The sequence below is a fragment of the Cynocephalus volans genome, chromosome 15, assembly GCF_027409185.1.
Source record: "Cynocephalus volans isolate mCynVol1 chromosome 15, mCynVol1.pri, whole genome shotgun sequence".
NCBI classification, from domain to species: domain Eukaryota; kingdom Metazoa; phylum Chordata; class Mammalia; order Dermoptera; family Cynocephalidae; genus Cynocephalus; species Cynocephalus volans.
In genome coordinates, this window is record NC_084474.1 from 59808197 (window position 1) to 59822912 (window position 14716).

A 14716-nucleotide genomic window follows, 5' to 3' on the forward strand; every position below is an offset into this window, starting at 1 on the left:
TACCTAACCCTGTATTTGGGTGGCTTGACTAAGTACCCTTTTTTTGCTGTTAGTTTTATTGATAGCTGGGTTTGATAAATTCCCAGATTCCTCTCTTAGGCATTATCCATCAGAAATTAAGTTCTTTTTGAAATTTAGCAATCCCCATCAAGGTACATGTTCCAGGAGGCACCACATTCCAGCCAGCTTCCTGAAATCACTCATGATGAGAGAATAGCTGGAAATGAAACCTTTGCAATGACAGAAATCTTCCCCATGGTGATTTCAGAAGGGCAGGAGGCAAAAGCCGATGGCTTGCAGAGCGTTGCCTTTGATTTGCTCAGTGTGACATCAACCTAGAGTGCATCATGTAGCTACCTCTAGCTACAAAGGAGCCGCAGCTGAGTGATGGCACATCATGGGACCAACTCTCCATAACACAGGACCCTCTTCATGTGTGGTTTGGTTTTGGGGCACTTCTCTCCACATTCCAGTTATGGACCCTAGCTCTCTGTACTTTCACAGTGAATCCCTAATCTCACTTCTTTGTAAATATTGCAAAACCTTATGCTTCTCATGTTTAATTTCTTTCAGCTTTCTTTTTTAACCAAATAGACCTACTGAGATCAAAGATTTATTTGCACATTGAACCTAGAAACCATAAAGGCGTACAAGGGAACAAGCAAATAAGCACCCCTATCAATATATTAACATATAAAACACTAATCATAACATCAAAGACTCTTAAAAACTTGCTAGAAACAATTACAACTTGTTCCTATAATCATTGCAATTTGTACACTTATAAGAGGATTGCCTCTAAACTACCATAAGCCTTTGAAAGTTGAAACACCGGAAAGAGGGAATTTGCAAGCTAAAAAAAAAACAATCTGCACACCAGGATCTGATTATATTCCTTTCCCTTCTATAATTGCTGGTCCCATACCCACTAATTTTTTAGCCTAAAATACCAGCAGTATGCTGGAGGAGCTTTTTGCTAGAAGGGAAGTGAGATTTTCCCAGGATATGTCACTATGATGTTTCAAAGCAAAAAGAAATAATATAGTGAATCAGTTTGCCAATGCCCACATTCTGAATACAAAAAATACAAAAGATGCCTTGAAGGTTAGATCAATTGTTGGGGGAAGATTTCTATTGTACAATATTTCATCTTCATTATGGCAATATGAGTATAATATGGAGGAACCATGGCATTAGCTGTTACCCCGTCATGATCTAAATCCACTGCATTTTTAAATCAGGAATTCTTTCAGGAGAGATAATTGTTATATAACAAAATTGTAGTTCCATGTTCAGGGGAGTACTTTAACTTGAACATGTTTATGTGCTTGTATTATGGTTGTCTATAGCTTAAGCCTTTTAGCAAGAAACAATTGGGGGTAATTTGTAGAAGCTTATTAATTAATTAATTAACTCATAAAGCATGCATTGAGTCCAACTATGTGCTAGCCTTGTACATTGATAACAATAACCACCATGTATTAAACTCCCCTTAAATTCTATTTTCAGTGCTCCCATTCCAAATTGTATGTACTTCCCTCATTGCTCTTCATCACCTTGTTTCATGATCTTCTGTTTATGTGTCCAAGAAAAGAGGAAGTAGAAGAGTGAGCTATACTGCCTGCCTTTCCAATCTACTCTCTACTTACTAAGGATGAGGACTGTGTCTCAGTCACTTTTCTATCCCTGGTTTGGCATGCTGCTGTATGAAAAAAACACTATATAAATATCAATGGGCTGACCAGATAAACAAATAATGAATGGTTGCTAGACACTATAATATACACTTCATATAGTATTCGTATGATGATGAAACTTATAAATTGCTGCTGTCCAATAGTTTTCTAACCTACAGAAGGTACTTTGACATTGTTTAATTTATAAGAACAATTGGTATTATAGTTTGAATACCAGGACTATAACAACTACTGTTTATGCATTATTTCACTTAATCCTCATTGGATACCCCTAGAAGGTAATTAATATACTACTCTATTTGACAAAAGGTTCATAAGAGACTTAGGTAGGGGAAGTAATTTACCATGGTCACATAGCTAATAAGCAATCGAGTGGGTTTCAAACACACATTTGTGTAACGTTAGATCTGTTGTGAATACTAGAATATGTCCTCCCTGAATTAAGCTTTAATACAGCTCAGTGAAATATGTAGTGTTATTCTCATTTTACACCTGTGACTTAGAGGGACGGTGTGATTGCCCGTGGTCCCGGTGAGCTAACAACAGAGCCAAAGTCAACTCCCGGCCCTGACAACTCCAAAACCTATGTTCTTTGTACTACATGACTCTGTCTTTCCCCTTGCCACTGTTAAATGATGTGTAAATCTTCTCAAACCACTGAGGCCTTTATGCCTAGAATATAGAGTGTGGCACTTCCAAAATGTATTGTATGGAACCTTAAGATTGAAGAAAGAGCCCCATCGCCAAATATCACTTGTTGTAGCCCTTCTGGAAAATTCACAGTACTTGCTGGTATAAAACGTACAAACAAACAAACCAAAAACCTAACTCATTTGGCCACATATTTTTATTTCTCTTTCCAATGAACATCTGTTGAAACTAATGCTTTGGTTAACAAACTGGAAAACTCTGCTGCAGACTCTACTCTGATTTCCTACATGGACCTCAGAGGCCAGAAGCTAATTTCTAGTATTCAGATTGCCTTTTGAGGGAGGGCATAGCTCACCCAAGCATGTCCTAAAGTTCTGTCAGTACCTTAATATTTTGGGATTCGGGGATCATTTGTGTCATAGAAAATCTGACAACAGGAAGCACCTCTGCTCCTACCAGGACCCCCCGGGCTCTGAAGTCTTCTGTCTCCACAGGCTACATGTCTGATAAACCTCCTCAAAACAAAAGGGTTTTGTAGATGGAAGGGTTTGACAATTTAGGTTTAAGAGGCATTAACTTGAACATATTATAATGAGTGAGGGATTTTTATAATGTGTATGTTGTTTGTTAGTTGGAGCTCTTTTGTGTTAAAGTGATAGAAATCCAACTGCAATAGGTGCGTGCAAAAGGAAAAAAAAATAGTGTATGTGTATGTATTTGTGTTGGGGTTAGAGTGATTCATCTGCTCATATAACTGAGAGTCCAGGCAACCGTATTTCGGATATCAGGAATAGCTTGATTCAGTTGCTCAAACTTTGTCCCCAGATTTTCTCTCTCTGTTTTCTGATTCTTCTTTATTGTGTGGACGCCATTCTTAGGCTATCCTCTGGAAGCGGAAAACTCCAGACTTATTCTACCAGCATCGCAATATGAGTGAAAAGAGAGCATTTCTGGGTTTTGATTGGGGCACATCACACACCAGTTCCTGAACTAGTTAATCACTATGCCTCTCACTGGCACACCACAGTCATCCTGGGGCCTCAGATGAGCCACTGAGATGGAGGAGAAATTTTTTCCTGAATGAAACAAAGGAGATGCTGCCACAAAATGATGGTTGTTTGATGAGCTAACATCCATGTACCCAGATGCAACACATTATTCCTAATGTCTAATAAGCACTCACCAAGGATGAAAAATAAATCCCTGATGCCGCAATTGTAATTTCCTTATTTGTTTTCTAGCTAAGAACCTGCTTATAAACCTTTCTGCTGATAAATTCTATGCCAAAATTATTATTATAGAACCTGGCTATCTGGGAGGATATCTGTATCTTTTTATAAATAGAGTATAAATTACATATGTGTAGCATTTTGTGAAAATGCCTTGGCTGAGATTTTTGAAAGTGTTTTCTTATGGTGTGAAGATAGGACACTTCATGTATAACTATTACCATTTAAGAAATATACTTGCTTCTTAAAGTATTCTTAAATATGGGCTAATTAAAATTAAATATAACTATAAAGTTTTCACCCAGGGTGTCCATCAAATAATTATTATAAAATTATATTCTATCACTTAGTGCGATTTGACAGGCCGCCATCATCTTGCTTTATCAAAGCAAAAAAAAAAAAAAAAGAAAGATCTAGCATTTGGCTTTAACATTTTAATCTGATGTACTTTTTTCCTGCCTCAACTATCCCTTGTCATTCCAGAAAGTAATTATGTCATCCAGACATTGATGGAACAGACTTGTTGGGTCGTCTGTTTTTGCCATTATTCTCAACAGACTCCAGATAATTCTAATTTACTTATCTCAGTGGAAAAATACTAAAAAGCACCATGCTGAAGTTAAAGGGAACTCTGCTGGAGGGCAAGATGAGCAAAGTCCTGCCCACTTACTCCTAAAACCCACTATCTGTTAAGCATGAGTGATCTACTTCTTTGCGTTACTATGTGCCATTTTATTCTTTGCTTTCCAGCATTTGCAAAGTATGGTGAGTTTTCATATGAAAAATAAATAGAGTTTTATGGTTTGGAGTTTAAAAATTCAACCTTTAGCATCTACTATGGGGGGTTGTTCACTCAGTTCATTTCAAATCAGTGATATTTACATAAATAACTAAATAAGTTTTTTATGTGGTTGTTATTTCAAAGTAGGCACATTCTCTACGTCCCCAGATTAAGAGAATAAGCATTGTCAATTAAACAGTGAATAAGTACCAACTAACCCTCACTATCACTTTTAACCACAGATGTTTTTATGTGTGAAAACACAATATTATTGTAAAACACTGTATTGTATATGTAACCTTGGGCAACTCACTTACCCTCTCTAAATCTTGATTTTTCTCACTGTAAAAATGGAATAGCAATGGCTACCTTGCAGAATTCATATGAAGAAGCATCTGTACACATGATTGCATATGTTTGTTGAATATTACATTGCTGATTATCTTATACTCAGCCCAATTTTCCCTTGTGGAGGTAAGTTGGCACAAATTTAAAGAAAATGAAACTAGGTCTTCATGTTGGTGAAGATCATATTGCACAGATGTGCAAGAAAACATCATTATATGATATCAGATTCATAGAATTCTATAGGTCTCATTCAATCCCTCTGAACCTACATGTATCTGCTAAGATGTGTGTTACAGAATCACAGGCCTGAAGCCTGTGCCTAAGTCTATCAGTGGATTGTTTTTCCCCCTTGGGCACATGATTTTTTTTTCAATGAAAGTCTTATATGAAGTGCTAGTATAAAGACAGCAATAATGGTAGTACTAGTACTAATAACAGCAGTTACCATTTATTGAGCTTTAGTCCATTTCAGGCACTGTTCTAATGACTTTACATGCATTTTTCTGAGTTACCATTACAACAAATTCATGATAGAAGCAGCACTATTCCCATTTTGCAGATGAATAAACTGAGATTTAGATGGGTTAAATAAGTTGAAGAATATATACCTCACACACGATGAAGTTGGGATTCGATCTTAAACAAGTTGGCTTCAATTCTGATTACACGATCAGATTCAATTACACTAATTGAAGATGCCAATTAGTACTAGGCTGAGGTTACAAGTTATTGCCATTCTTTGCAAATTTGAATACATGTTTATCAGCAATTTTTTTTTTTCATTCTTTGGTTTGGCTTAAAAGAGAAAGTATCCAAGAATAAAATAGCCGTGACAACAATGCTTTATGCTAATTTCTCTGTTGCTTCTAAGACCACAGCTATTTAAAATCATGTAGAAGACTGTACATTAATCTCCAAACCATTCTGTGACCATCTTCAAACTTCCGATTTTGCCTGTTTGCACAAATTTAACCATGCCACTAATTAATTTAACCCTTTATTGATTGCCTACTATGTTTAGGGCCCTACACTAGGCACTGTTAAAATAATGTCAGAAATTCTAATTTGATCTAGCATGAGTGACCAACTTCATGCACACTGACTCTTAAGTTTTCCAAATAAAGATCTTTTATTATAAGGACTCTCAAAAAGTCTAGACCATGTTACACCTTAAAATACATGATCTGTAACATGTTACTAAAATTCTGAAACAACAGCTTTGTCTAACCTGGTATTTAATTTTACCGAGAAGGTCTAATAATATATAAATAATAAACTTATTTAAAAGAAAATTTGTGGTCATATTTTAAGCATTTATTTAACTATTCAGTAGTTCATAGAAAATGTATAACTGTTGTGTAGTTTTACAGTATTCTTAAAAGAGGGTGAGTGCCTGAACCAAATATTTAGCAGTGGGAATTATAAAATCATAAGGCGATTAAGTTAGCTAGTCGCGGAATTCCAATATTGCTTTTTAAATGACTTCAGGATATAGGAGGTACTAAGGTTATTATCTGTTATCAGGAATACAGTGGAATTGTACAACTGGATAATAACCAAACAAACTGACACAATGTAAAATTACATTATCAGTGTGTTAAAACAAAATTGCGCCCTAAAGGAGTCCACATGCCAGCTCAGAGCTGCAGTGTAATTATGCTTAACTCTGATAATTAAAATACAACGGAGATCAACAGAATCATTTTCATTAAGAAAATTATTAATGATGGTGGTATAACAGTAATTGATTGCAGAGCACCACAGGATAACGCAATGCCGAAAACCCAACATGTTTCATGAACATCTGAAGCTCTTTCTGGTTATGTTCTATTAGAATGAGAGAGATTTTTTGAGGAGTGAGCAATTTATTATTTCTGTTCTAGGAATCAGTGATTGTAAAAATGGCTGCTTTAGAAAACCACAGTTTTGACTCAAATTATCATTTCTAACGGCTTCTTAAGGTCTAGATAAGTGACCCTACTAGTGACTGTGTTATTTACAATAGAGCTGTCTGTTGCAAATTGTAGAATGACAGCAACTTCAGCAAATATTGGGCCTTTTGTCATTTCCATCCCTTACCATGCATTTACTGTTTTTACAATGATGTTAGTTGTTTACTGATGTTATTTCAATCTGTGTCTGGTCGAACTGAATACTTTATGCCCTTAGTTACTATTAATGTATACTATTTGATGAGAAACAATATATTTGATTTCAGATCAACATCACTGTGAGTTTCCTTAATGAAATATTGGTAAATAGCCCTGCATGATAATACCATTAATTACCTTAGTGGATTAGGTGTGCTATCATATGTTGGGGAAAAATATCCTAAACCACCCCAGATCTTTGTATGAATGAAGCTTCTGTCTCTTAAAGGTAAAAACCCAGTTAGAATGCTGGCAAATGATAAGAACTAAGAATATATCAGTTTTATAAGTCTAAAAATGAGAAATGAAGAGCAGGGTCTTTTGAGAGGTGACTCACTATCATTCAGGGATGTTAGCCTGTCATTCAAAAAGATGCTAATCTTGAAAGCTACCCCCAAAAGTATCTCTGTCAGCTAAAACGAGGAACAACTCTTTAGTATATATTTTTTCAGAGTAAGACACTGTGAATAGTTTTTTAAAACACTGTATTACACTGAAGAAATTATTATAATTCTTAGGTGAAAAAAAGCAGAATATGTGGTTTTGTGCCGAGTATCATTATAATTATATTTAAAAGTGTATGCACAGGGAAACATACTGGAAAGAAATACTGTGAAATTATAAAGGTATTTCTGTAAAAGTAGAAAGGTTTGGGGAGAATTTTTGTGTCCTCTTATAATTTTCTTCACTTTAATTATTTTCCATATATAATTTAAGAAAAATATATTTGCAAATGAAAATCATTCTTTGTCTTGACTACACTCTTACTCTTCTTTTTTTACACAACCCCAACTAAAAACCCAGAGCAATCTTTGCCTTACTTACAAAGTGTTCCTCATCCACAGAATTTAATTATTTCTTAGTGATATAATTGCTTTTCTCTAGTATCTCTATGAAAGTCCTAACACTTTGTTTTTCGTAAAATAGATTTCCAAATAAAATGCAAGTAATCGAGCACATGCTCTGTACCTGATATGGCCCAGATGTCATAAGGAATACAAATACATTCGACTCCCCCAGCTTAAGAATCTTATTGAAAGAGCATAATTATGAAGGTTGCCTAATACTCAGTTCAGTCTCACATGGTCAAGGAAAGGTTCACAGAAGATATGGAATTTTGACTGGATATTGAAAGTTGAGTATCAACTTGAGAAATGAGGTGAAGGCATTTAAGGAGGTTAAAATTGTGCACCTAAAAGTGTATAGGCTGCAATGCATACAGTGTATTCATGAGAGTATCAGTGCAGTTTAGTTACAGCAGAGAATTTACAAATGAGACCAGTGAGGGGCAAACCGCTGAAAGTTCCTGAGGGCCATGTTGTGGACTCACTTGAATGGTCAGTCTGAAGACCTTATTGTGGAGGCATTGGTAAGCTACTGACGGTTCTGGAGCACACATGATCAAATCGGGATTTTTAGTAAATTGTTGTGTCAAAGGTTAAGCTTAGGTTCATCCACTAATAGAACCAAGATTTTATCTAGGAAATGATGCTGGTAGCTACATCCCTCTAGACTATAGTAGAAAATCATCCATCTAGCTCCAATAATTTTTCAACAGCAAATGAACCTCCAATTCAGCCACCCCACTACCATCGTTTCCTTGTCTATCAGCCCTTCCTGTCCTTACTTCCAGGTTACCTGGCTTGGATCCCATGGGTCCATTATTCTAATCACTCTCTTGGACCTCCTTATACTTCTGTCTTCCTGGCCTTTACTGGCCTGACAATATCCCATTGTGGTCAATCCAAATCTTCAATTTCTCTTGGCTACATCCAAGCAACAGAAGTTAGGTGAGTTAATATTTGTGAGTACTTAGAATAGTGCTGATCCACAATGTGTGCTATATAAATATGTAGATGTGTGGTTCAAATAAAACGTAGGAACAACCACCACTACCAACAATAACAACCACAACAACAAAAAAAGCTGACCAGTTTTAGGCCACATTTGAGCACAAGGTGAATGTGAGCCCTCAGGGTACATGGCCTGGTAATCCAAATTTATTTTCCTAATCAATCTCCAAGGTGACAATTTCAAACTTGTATCTTCCCAAATACAAAAAAAATCCGCTGTTAGATAATGACTTTACTTCTTGTTTCACGAAGAAAGTGAAAAAATGGCAGCATATATAACCCTTCAGTGACTTTTCATCAAAATTAGACTGATTACAAGGATTGATATGGTCCACAGGGCCATATATGGCCTACTGCCTGTTTTTGTAAATAAAGTTTTATTGGAACTCAGCCATACCAATTTTTTTATACATTGTCTATTGCCGCTTTCATACTGTAACATCAAAGTTGTGACAGACTATCTAGCCTGCAAAGCCTAAAATACTTACTGTTTTGTCCTTTATAGAAAAAAATTGCCAACCCCTGAGCTAAACCTGAAAAGTTATTGCTTTGCCTAACAGGCCTTACATGATCTGATCCTGAATACTTTTATAGCTTCTTTTCCTGCTACTTTCCACCTGCTCTGTTCCAGAGGCACAGGCCCCCTGCTTTTGCTTGAAAATACAAGGAATGCCACCGCCTCAGGGCTTCTGCACTGTGCTTGAGCCCTACGTTGCTCCCTCTCTGGCTTCACTCAGAACTCCCCCCAGGTGTTGCCTCCCCAAAGGGTCTGCCTAACTACTGTCTAAAATATCTAAAATTCTCTCTCTCTTTCTCTCCCTCTCTCTCTCTGCTATAAGTTGGTTCATGCTGCTATAACAAAATACCATAGACTGTGTGACTTCACATTTATTTCCCATGGTTCTGGAGGCCGGGAATTCCAAGATCAAGGTGCAGGCAGCACCTTGTTGTCTAGTAAGGGCCTTCCTCCTGGTTTGCAGATGATCACATTCTTGCTGTGGAGGAGGGAGAGAGGGAGAGAGATCTCTCATGTCCCATCATGAGGGCTTCGTGACCTAATAAACTCCCAAAGGCCTCACTTTCTAATACCATCACACTGGGTTTCAACATATGAATTTTGGGTGGACACAAACATTCAGTTCATAACACTCTCTGTCTCTCATTTATTGTCATATGTGACATTTTTTTATCATTTATTAAGAAATTTTAATGTCAGTCTCCCACGCTTTGGGAGTTCTTTAAGGACAGGAATTTTTTCTGTTTTTAAAACTGTGCATGGCACATAGTAGGTGCTTGATAAATATTTATGAATGAATGAGTAGCTAAATAAATAGGATGCAGCTTTTTCTTTAATATAGAATGCTATATAAGATACATATTTAATAATATTCTCAACAATTATCTCCTTTGTTTGACTTTCTGGAATGACTCATACTTTAACTACTCTATTAAATTCTAACTATCATATTTGCAATTTACAAGAGGTTTTACTTGTTCTTTGACTGTTCCTTTTTTTCTTCATGTTGCTTTCTTTATGTGGATATTCTTTTCTTTATCTCTGAAGATAGGAATTTGAGGATGTCTAGGAAAGAGTGTGTCCTATATATTGTTTCTTACTTTTACCTGCCAGTTCTGGTTCCTGTATTTAATGTTGAAGGTTTCCTCAAATGGCTTGAGATACGTGAATGTCTGCTTTATTTTTTAAGAGCTGGACTCTAAAGAATGAATACAAAGGCAGCATGAGTAGATAGGGCTTATCGACTGGTGGATTTTGCATAGGATTATAGAATGACAATTAGCCATGGTAATGAGGTCCCAAAATAACAGTATATGAAATTTTTTGTTTTGGTTTTAGCATGGTTACCTTTTCTGGAGAACGTCAGTCTCCTGTCTGAGATTTATGAACCTGGTAAACCAGCATTCTGAGGACTTAGTGGGAGAGTGAGACTGAGTTTTGCTTTGGGGACATACTATCTCATTGGTGTGAATGTAGACGACCTCTTATTCTAATTCAAGTGGCACTTTAGCATCCCCCTTTGCTGAGCCTTTGTCCCTGGATCCAAAGCCTCTCTATTCCAGTTCTCCAAAGACTAAACCTTAGTCTCCTAACCAAATGAGGAGGCGATGTCACCTGGCTCTATAGGGAGTGTCTGGGCATGCTGGGTAACAGCTTCTTTCTGAGAATGCCTGTCCTCCAAGCTTTAGTTCCACTGCTCACCCTACCTTTCAAGGTACAGGTGCCTTTACTTCATGATATTTTCCTGGATCCTGTGGAATAAATCTGCTTGTTCTTGTTGGGCTGCCTCTTTTCAAGTATTTGGATTTCAGCTTTCTGTGTTCTACTATGTCATTTATCACTCCATCAGTTTTCTAGCCTTCAAATATTTTGTTGACTTCTATTGCCTGCTCTGCCCTGTCCCTTTGCCCTAATCATCTTTTTTCTTCTTTACTGTCATTTTAGTGAAAGGGAGTAGAAATAAATGCATGCAATCAATCCACCGTGCTTAACCGGAAACCCTCTCTGCTTCTTCTCTTATTCAAGTTTCTGCAGTTTTCTGCCCTCATTCCTTTGACTTATTTAGTTCCAGCATCTTCTTTTCTGCCCAGTTTCTATCTTCACAACTGCATTGAAGTGACTCTTTCACAGGTCTCCTGTGGTCTACTTGTTGCCAGTTTTTCATTCTGTTGGGATCGATCTAATCCCTTTCTATGCCCAGTGACAAGTTTCTCCATCACTGTCCATCCATTGAATGTTGTCATTATCTAGATTTTTTCTTCACATGAATGTTTCCCCTAGATTATCTAATCTACATTTTTAACTATTCTATACACCTTATAGCCTCATTTCTCACTCATCCTCCACAGATATGTTATGTTCCAATCACTCTCACTTGTTTAAAATTTCTCAAATGTCCCTTGCTTGTTCATAGATGTCTTTACACATTATGTTTCCTTCGCCTAATAACCTTCTAACCATCTTATCATTGCTAACAGGTACCATTCAAGACTTTGCATATGTCAGTTTCTCTGAAAAGTCTTCCTTGTCCCATCCCCATAAAGGGAGAGCTCCATGTCAGCCTGTACATTGTCCCAAGCAGGATGTGATCACCTCCAAAGCAATGACTCCATTGGATATTGAGTTGCTATTTAATGAGTTTTATGATGCATCATTTGACAGAGTAGACTGTAGTGTGACTTGATTTAGTTTCAGAAATTGCTATTGTGGAAATCATTTGAATATCCAGTACCCACAACGCCACTCTTCTCATGTCTAGAAAAGCGTTCCATGCCTTTGTGATACTTTTAAAATGTTAGGAAATTGGGAACAAGAGGATTTCTTTGTAATGTTCCCATGTATACATGGCGTACATTGTACTACATTAGTCAGCATTAAAGTATATAAAATAATTTGAAACAATTAAGGTCTACATAGATGTAAAAGGTGCTGTCAAACCATAGGGTTTTGTTCAGCGCCTTTGCACAGCAGCCATGCCGTCACTGCCTCACTGTTACTTGGCGGTTCTTTCTGGATCCAATTTACTGTCAAACAGTAACTGTGTCTGTTGTTCTCGGCTCTTCACTGGCGGGAAGTCAGCCAGACCTCAAGTCTGCTCTCAGGCCTGAAATTGGAGGCTTTTCGTGTTACCATTGGTGTATAAGTCAGCCCCATTTTGGAAGGCTCTTTTTAAGCTGAAAAGGTCACCTTATATGCCATGACATACAGTAGTACTTCAGAGAAGATATATTCTCATTAGTCTGTCTGAGGTCTGTGAAGACTGTCAGACAACAGAGGGGTCAAGATAGTATATTGTGGTATTGCAAGCAAGAATATCCCAACCATGGATCAGAGATGCACACATTTCAGTATGAGTAGATAAGATCTTTCTGTCTATCTATTTATGTAGTTCTAGCTACCTCTCATTGACATTCAATGAGAATAAATTACTTTAAGCCAGTTTTTTTTTTTTAATGGAAATCTAGTATTTATCATCATTGTCAGGTCTCCAGTGTCAATAAAGATTTTGAAGAATGACTGCTCTCCAGTTCAGCACCCTTTAGTTTGTGCAGTCTTTCAAGAAATGGACATTTCAGGGGTTTATTATGAAAATTTAACATTTTCAGATAAATGTTATCAAATATTTATAATGAGGAACTTAAGGTTCTATAATGAATTTGATCAAATTAGTAACACATGATATTTCTGCTCTCTCCCAAAATATATATAATTTATCTATAAAATAGCAAGTATTAATTTGTATTCTCTTAATGTCAGAATCAGGTGTGTTATGCAAACAAAGTCTTAAGTAAAATTTATGCTATGGTGCTATGTTTTGAGCATAGGTTTCTAGATAAAGGTGTGGAGCTTTTCAGTCCAATGTTCTCACCTGTGAAATGCAGAATGCCTTGATCTCAACCCTGTGGATGCAAATAAAGTGGCGTGTGCAGGATATTTAGGCCAAACAGTAGTCTAAGTTTAGAAATTCTTACCTAACAGTTTCGCATTTTGACTAGAGATACAGATAAGAAACATGTCCTTCTATCAGTAAGATGAAGTAACCTGAAAATGTAGTTTAAGATAATAGACAAGTAACTTTTTATTTTACGTATGGATTTAAATGAAATTCACTATCTCAAATGAAATTAAGATAATCATCTTCACAAGCATGCAAAAATGAAGCAAAATGACAAAAAAGCTGGCCATTACATGAAATCTGGACGCTGTGTGTTTTTTAAATTATTGAAATAATAGTTGAGTTCCCACTGTATGCCAGGTAAGGAATCTGTTAACTTTTTCAGATATGTTCAAGTTCTATTTTTCTTTAGTTGATACTAAGGTATATAGTGTTTGTCCATGTCTAAATTATCCCTGTAAAAATTATTTTTTAAATTTGCCTAATGCCTTTCTACTTAATATGTGGTCTGCCAACCAGCAATATGGAATCAACTTGTTAGAAACACCAAAGCTTGGGCCCTATTCAGACCTACTAAATCCATATGTGCATTCTAACAAGATCCCAGTTGATTTGTGGGCACATTTAAGTTTAGGAAGCCAAGGTCTAGTGATTAACAGGAGGGTGCAGTGTGGGATGGAAACAGTTAACCTTGCTGTGTACTGGTGTAATACCTCTCTGGCTGAGACTTGTAAATTTATTTGAATGTTAGAGGCAAATAAACACAATTAGTGCATGAGAATATCATAAAGAAAAAATAATGTTGAAAAGTTCTTCCTGTTTTGTCTTTAAATATGCAACAGCTTGAGCGCTATCTATTTTTTTGGCACTCCCCCTCATTCCCACAAATGAGATTATAGAAAAGAAAAGAAAAGAAAAGAAAATGCTGCTGTACTCTATTTAATGGGAACATTTATTGCTGTTTTTCCTCTTCTTTCCAACACCTCTTAATTTATATTAGGCATTAAATTGTAATGCTGTTTCTTTTCATGTTAAAAATGTCCCCGTGCATATGCCTTTAAGTCAATTCATTGTTATTTTGCAAAGCAAAATGCTAAATAAGTACTTAGGGGAAACACAGGCCCCTTGACCTCTGCAACTCTCAAGAGGCTCACCTCTGTCATCCTTCCTGCACAGCAAAATGGGAAAAAAAGAGAGGGAAAAAAACAAATTTGCTGAGCCACACATTTCAAGTTGTCGACAACCCCATCCACAAGAAAACAGAAGAAAATATATATGCTCTCTGTCCTGTCAAAAGGCTTTCGCCTTATCTTGAGAGACTGTCAGGGCAGGAACATCAGTGAATGGACAGGAGTCTATTAAATTAATAAGCTGCTGGATGGTGTCTGGAGAGTTATGATGCTCCATAAATCCAGTTTGATCATGGTGGACAAGGTTTAAATCTGCAGACTTCTAATACACATCCAGTTCTTGGATTGGATTTGAAGTTTTGTGCAGGAGACACAGAGATAGTCCTGCAGCATGTGAATTAAGATTTATCCCCCCCTTTTTTTTTCCTGTCCTTTTTTTTTTCTTCTTACACTATTTACAAAAAT

At 36.6% G+C, this 14716-nt stretch overlaps 1 protein-coding gene across 1 annotated transcript in view; it reads left to right on the forward strand.

The window, feature by feature from the left end:
• ZFPM2 (zinc finger protein, FOG family member 2) overlaps nucleotides 1–14716 on the forward strand; it is a 456749-nt gene that overhangs the window by 294033 nt on the left and 148000 nt on the right. The window lies entirely within an intron of this gene.